Source organism: Lissotriton helveticus, chromosome 1_2, assembly GCF_964261635.1.
Source record: "Lissotriton helveticus chromosome 1_2, aLisHel1.1, whole genome shotgun sequence".
NCBI lineage: Eukaryota > Metazoa > Chordata > Amphibia > Caudata > Salamandridae > Lissotriton > Lissotriton helveticus.
This window is the reverse complement of record NC_136058.1, coordinates 322,015,472-322,022,333: the sequence shown is the minus strand read 5'-3', so window position 1 is coordinate 322,022,333 and position 6,862 is coordinate 322,015,472. Positions and strand designations below refer to the sequence as shown.

General features: G+C 45.1%; 1 non-coding gene across 1 annotated transcript; it reads left to right on the top strand.

Annotated features, from left to right (window-relative positions):
- The first annotated feature begins 1,939 nt into the window (after window positions 1-1,939).
- On the top strand, window positions 1,940-2,079 carry LOC144808084 (U4 spliceosomal RNA). The gene has a single exon (XR_013606621.1). It is a non-coding gene; the product is annotated as a U4 spliceosomal RNA (small nuclear RNA).
- Window positions 2,080-6,862: the final 4,783 nt, after the last annotated feature.

The window sequence follows — 6,862 nt, the reverse complement described above, 5'->3', positions numbered from 1 at the left end:
GCGCAGGAGACTGGCTCTGTATATGCGAAAGCTGGGAATGATCAGCAGCTGAGCACACAAGTGGCTATTGTGTCTCTTATTATCTATCGAGGCTTAGGTTTGATTAAGCGTTGTTACGAGTGCTTCTTCGAAAACACAGGGTGTCTCTTTCACACGATTTAAAGCCAGCAATTAAGCCACGATATAACGTACCGTATGTCAAAGTCCTTTTAAAGCGTTACAAATGTGCAAGCACTATGCATACAACTAGGCTACGGGTGCATCAGGTAACGACAACATAACATTGCATGCTTTAAAAGTAGCAAACTAAAGTGCACTTAACCTACGCCCAATGTTACGTATTTAGAAATGATTATGCGGGATACTACTACTACAAAGCACTGCAATAGTCTGCGATATTTTGCCTAATGGAACTGACTGCTACACTGCACATTTGTCAACGCAGCGCTGGAGCACGGCTCTACAGGGACCTCTAGTCACAGACTGCGACACTGCACCCCGGTTCAGCCAGCGCTAGAGAACGGCTCTAGAGGGACTTCTAGTAACAGACTGCGATTGTGTGGTTGTGTGTGGCTCTGTGTGGATAGCTTTTTTTTGTAGGTGGCTCTATGTGTGGATGGCTCTGTCTGTGTGAGGCTGGATCTGTGTAGGTGGCTCTGTGTGTGTGGGTGGCTCTATGTGAATGACTGTGTGGGTGGCTCTGTATGTGTGTGTGTGAGGCTCTGTGTGGGTGTAAATGCAATAGGTCATGCATATGCGAGCGATTAAGCTATTGGGGTTGTAAATAACAATGCCATTTATTTAACGATTAAGCTATTGGCAATGTAAATGACAATGCTATTTATTTATGATTTTTTTTTAAAATGTCATGAGCAATGCCAATAGCTCTACCTTTAATAATGCCGAGACCATTGCATTGTAAATGCTTGTTTATTTCTGGTGCTTTACAGCAATTGTAAGATCCCCTTAGTGTTTATCAATACTCAAATAGGTGTAATTTCTGATAATTATATGTTTCTCTGGTCTTCATGGCTTGATTTTGCTTGTGATAAAGTGTCACTCATAGTCGTTGAAATGTCACTCATAATTACACTTAAATTATAAAAATGTCACACATAAGCAATCTGAAACCTTGGCAGCTATGCTGGTAGTGCAGGATGGAAGTTCTGTGCCGAGCTGCAGAGGCAGGCAGTGTGGTTGACTGTGGGCAGTCTAATGCGGCCTGTGCTGGGTTCTGGCAATGCCATCACCCCTCCTCGCCCAGGGCTAAGCTGAATTCAGCCAATCAGAGCGGCTGATTTGGGTGAGGGCAGCAAGTATTGCAAATGGGCCTTACATGAAGTGAAACAATAAAGTTGTGCTAAAACAGGGAGATGTTGGACTGTAAGCTGCTCATAGGGTGCCTGCCAGCTGCCAGGTGCTCCTGGTGACTGATTGGAGATCCCCGAGTTAAAATCCCTGAACCGAGCACGAATTCCAGACCAAAAATTCAGCTGCAGTCTAAAACAGTTGTTTCTCTTGCAGTGAAGGCGCTATCGAAGTATGACTGTATTGTTTATATTTCGCTACATTATTTCCACGCCTCCTTTGGTATATTATAAATATGTATAGTCTCCGTGCCTGTGACGCTGCTGCTTCCATTCCCACAATGCACCGGCAGCAGTAAGCCCCGCCCCCAACATGAAACACCGGAACCAGTGCAGGGCTCGGTCTAACTCGCTACTTACCATGCAATTTCCCACAGTCCTCTGCGCGATGCAGGGAAACGTTGGGCGCCGGGGAGCTGATGGAAATTACAGAAATAACGCTAGTATATTCATTATTTTTTTGCTGTAAGTCAACAATGCTGTACTGAGGCCTCCACACTGGTACATTATTTCCTGGTCTCTGTAACACCAGTTTCTTCGGCGAGGGCCCTTGTAATTCACTATTGTTCGTCAGCTTTGCGCAGTGGCAGTATCGTAGCCAATGAGGTTTAACCGAGGCGCGATTATTGCTTATTGAAAACTTTACCCAATACCCCGCTGTGGCGACTTGAAATATAGTCGACATTGCAATTTTTGACAGTCTCTAAGGAGACTGAATCATGTGGTGAAAAATAGAAAAGTACATTAGTTGGTAAATGAACGTTCGCGGATCTGAGATTAAATGGAAATGACAGTGTCTTTCTTTTTGTGATTTTCTCTGGCAGATTTACTACTCTGCTGCAGACGGTTCGGGATGTTTATTCCTTAGCTTTTGTTCCCCGGATCTCTTCTCGCCGCAGACCACCCCACGACTCACCAGCACCTCTGGCAAAGCTCTGCTTGAAAAGTGCCACATTTACAAGGACAGGAAAAGCCATGCAGGGTGGCTTTTCCTGTCCTTGTAAATATGGGGCAGAGAAATGCGCTGCCAGTGCGTCACAAAAAGTAACATACTGGCAGCGCAAGGGGCATGTAAATCTGCCCCTGAATGATCAGCTGCGCCTCAACGCTGCCAATGCACACAGCAGGTCATCTTTGAAAAACTGAAGAGCAACAGCTGCATTCGGACAGAGTCCCTACAAAACAAGCATTTGCAATGCAATAGGTCTCGCATTAGGAAAGTTTGAGCTATTGGTATTGTAAATTTCACATTTTTTATTTATGTGTTGGTTTTGAAAATAGCGAAATTAATAGCTTTGTCATTTACAATGCCAATAGTTTTAACTTTTGCAAATGTGACAATATGTGTTATATTTATGTGACTTAGATGTATTGATATTACAAATAACAATGGCTTTAAAAAAAATTAAATAATTAATACTAAATAAGTTATTTAATTTATAATGGCAATAGCTTAAACTTTTGTAAATAACTTTTGTAAAGATTATGTTCAGTGTATTTTATTGGACGAAAATCCAAGAACAGAAGTGAAATATTAACATCTTTTTGTGACATTTGCAATAAAGCTTGAAACATTGAGAGGACATATTTGAACCAGTTGTTGTTGAATGGTTGCACAGATTGATGCTAGGCGCTGAGTAATGTGGTGGCGACGAGTGATACTGTGGCGTTCAGTGATGCTGTGGTAGCGCATAGTGATGTTGTGGTGCCCCTGAGTGGTGATGCTGTGGTGGGGCTGAGTGATGCTGTGGTGATGCGATAGATTGACAGAGTGAGTGCGATAGATAGATAGAGGGAGGGCGATAGATAGATAGAATGAGTGCGATAGATAGAGTGAGGACGACAGAGTGAGGGCGATAGATAGACAGATAGAGTGAGGGCGATCGATAGATAGACAGATGGATAGAGTGAGGGCGATAGATAGACATATAGATAGAGTGAGGGCGATAGATAGACAGATAGAGTGAGGGCGATCGATAGATAGACAGATGGATAGAGTGAGGGCGATAGATAGACAGATAGATAGAGTGAGGGCGATAGATAGACAGATAGAGTGAGGCCGATAGATAGAGTGAGGGCGATAGATAGAGAGAGTGAGGGCGATAGATAGAGTGAGGGCGATAGATGGATAGATAGAGTGAGGGAGATAGATAGACAGATAGATAGAGTGAGGTCGATAGATAGATAGAGTGAGGGCAATTGACAGATAGAGTGAGGGCGATAGATAGACAGATAGATAGAGTGAGGTCGATAGATAGAGTGAGGGCGATAGATGGATAGATAGAGTGAGGGAGATAGATAGACAGATAGATAGAGTGAGGTCGATAGATAGATAGAGTGAGGGCAATAGACAGATAGAGTGAGGGCGATAGATAGACAGATAGATAGAGTGAGGTCGATAGATAGATAGAGTGAGGGCGATAGATAGAGAGAGTGAGGGCGATAGATAGAGTGAGGGCGATAGATAGATAGATAGAGTGAGGGAGATAGATAGATAGATAGATAGAGTGAGGGAGATAGATAGATAGATAGATAGATAGATAGATAGATAGATAGATAGATAGATAGATAGATAGATAGATAGATAGATAGATAGATAGAGTGAGGGAGATAGATAGATAGATAGATAGATAGATAGATAGATAGATAGATAGATAGAGTGAGGGAGATAGATAGATCGATAGATAGATAGATAGATAGATAGATAGATAGATAGATAGATAGATAGATAGATAGATAGAGTGAGGGAGATGGATAGATAGATAGATAGATAGATAGATAGATAGATAGATAGATAGATAGATAGATAGATAGAGACAGTAAACATCCCGTATTCGAGGAATTTACTGTGTGCAATTTTAATTTTGATTCAACGTTTCAATGCGTCCCCTCGAGCACCTGTGTTATGCTACTAATATAAATGAATTTGCAGATGTTAATCACTGTAACCAAATAAAAGGAGGCGGACATGTGGCCTCTGGCTCCAAAGGCACAAAACCTGAGTTCAGATCTTAGTTCCTGCACATAGGCAAAGCGTCTTATCTGACAGTTTTGTGCTTTCTGAGCGGGCGGGCACAGTGAGTGCTGAGAAGCCAGACTACCAGTGTGCTCATTGTTTTGACTGCCTCCTTACAGTTTTTTTTCTATCCAGCCATGAAGTGAAGGCACCTCAGCAAGTTAACTCCACCACATATTTCTGCGTGCAACAAGAAGTATCTGGGGTCTGATTCCAGTCTTGGCGAGTTAGACGTTAATTCTTTTTTGACCAACAAAGTCAGTTTGAAATGGACAGTAAAATAAATAAAACACACTGCACGCCTTCTGCTGTGGGCTCAGAGACGAGAATGGACAGGGAAGGAAGGCCCGGCAGAAGAGCTGTTATGTCTGATGCTTGTGGATGGCTGACGCTTGTGGATGTCTGACGCTTGTGGATGTCTGACGCTTGTGGATGTCTGACGCTTGTCGATGTCTGACGCTTGTGGATGTCTGACGCATGTGGATGTCTGACGCTTGTGGATGTCTGACGCTTGTGGATGCCTAACGCTTGAGGATGCCTGATGCCTTTGGATGTCTGATGCTTGTGGATGTCTGATGACTGATGTTTGTGGATGTCCGATGCTTATGGATGCCTGACGTTTGTGGATGTCTGATGACTGATGTTTGTGGATGTCTGACGCTTGTGGATGTCGGATGCTTGTGGATGTCGGACGCTTGTGGATGTCTGACGCTTGTGGATGTCTGACGCTTGTGGATGTCTGACGCTTGTGGATGCCTGACGCTTTTGGATGCCTGACGCTTGTGGATGTCTGATGCCTGACGCTTGTGGATGTCTGATGCTTGTGGATGTCTGATGCTTGTGGATGTCTGATGCTTGTCGATGTCTGTTGCTTGTGGATGTCTGTTGCTTGTTTTGCTTGTGGATGTCTGTTGCTTGTTTTGCTTGTGGATGTCTGTTGCTTGTGGATGTCTGTTGCTTGTGGATGTCTGTTGCTTGTGGATGTCTGATGCTTGGGGATGTCTGACGCTTGTGGATGTCTGACGCTTGTGGATGTCTGACGCTTGTGAATGCTTGACGTTTGTGAATGCTTGACGCTTGTGGATGCCTGACGCTTGTGGATGCCTGACGCTTGTGGATGCCTGACGCTTGTGGATGCCTGACGCTTGTGGATGTCTGATGCTTGTGGATGTCTGATGCTTGTGGATGTCTGATGCTTGTGGATGTCTGTTGCTTGTCGATGTCTGTTGCTTGTTTTGCTTGTGGATGTCTGTTGCTTGTTTTGCTTGTGGATGTCTGTTGCTTGTGGATGTCTGTTGCTTGTGGATGTCTGACGCTTGTGGATGTCTGACGCTTGTGGATGTCTGACGCTTGTGGATGTCGGACGCTTGTGGATGTCTGACGCTTGTGGATGTCTGACGCTTGTGGATGTCTGATGCTTGTGGATGTCTGACGCTTGTGGATGTCTGACGCTTGTGGATGTCTGATGCTTGTGAATGCTTGAAGCTTGTGAATGCCTGACGCTTGTGGATGTCTGACGCTTGTGGATGTCTGACGCTTGTGGATGTCTGACGCTTGTGGATGTCTGACGCTTGTGGATGTCGGACGCTTGTGGATGTCTGACGCTTGTGGATGTCTGACGCTTGTGGATGTCTGATGCTTGTGGATGTCTGACGCTTGTGGATGTCTGACGCTTGTGGATGTCTGATGCTTGTGAATGCTTGAAGCTTGTGAATGCCTGACGCTTGTGGATGTCTGACGCTTGTGGATGTCTGACGCTTGTGGATGTCTGACGCTTGTGGATGTCTGACGCTTGTGGATGTCTGACGCTTGTGGATGTCTGATGCTTGTGGATGTCTGTTGCTTGTGGATGTCTGATGCTTGTGGATGTCTGACGCTTGTGGATGTCTGACGCTCGTGGATGTCTGACGCTCGTGGATGTCTGACGCTTGTGGATGTCTGATGTTTGTGAATGCTTGAAGCTTGTGAAATGCTTGAAGCTTGTGCATGCCTTACGCTTGTGGATGTCTGACGCTTGTGGATGGCTGACGCTTGTGGATGTCTGACGCTTGTGGATGTCTGACGCTTGTGGATGTCTGTGAATGCTTGAAGCTTGTGAATGCCCGACGCTTGTGCATGCCTGACGCTTGTGCATACCTGACGCTTGTGGATGTCTGACGCTTGTGGATGTCTGACGCTTGTGGATGTCTGACGCTTGTGGATGTCTGACGCTTGTGGATGTCTGATTCTTGTGGATGCTTGACGTTTGTGGATGTCTAATGCCTGATGTTTGTGGATGCACTGACAAACAGTGGTGTGTGTGCCTGATGGAAGCATGTAAATACAGCTGGTGTTGTGTATGCCTGTTAAAACGTGCACTGTCAGCTGGCGGTGTGTGTCTGCCTGAAGAAAGTGTGCACTGACGGCTGGTGGTGTGTGTCTGATGGAAGCGTGCACAGACAGCTAGTCGTGTGTGTGCATGATGGAAGCATGCACTGAC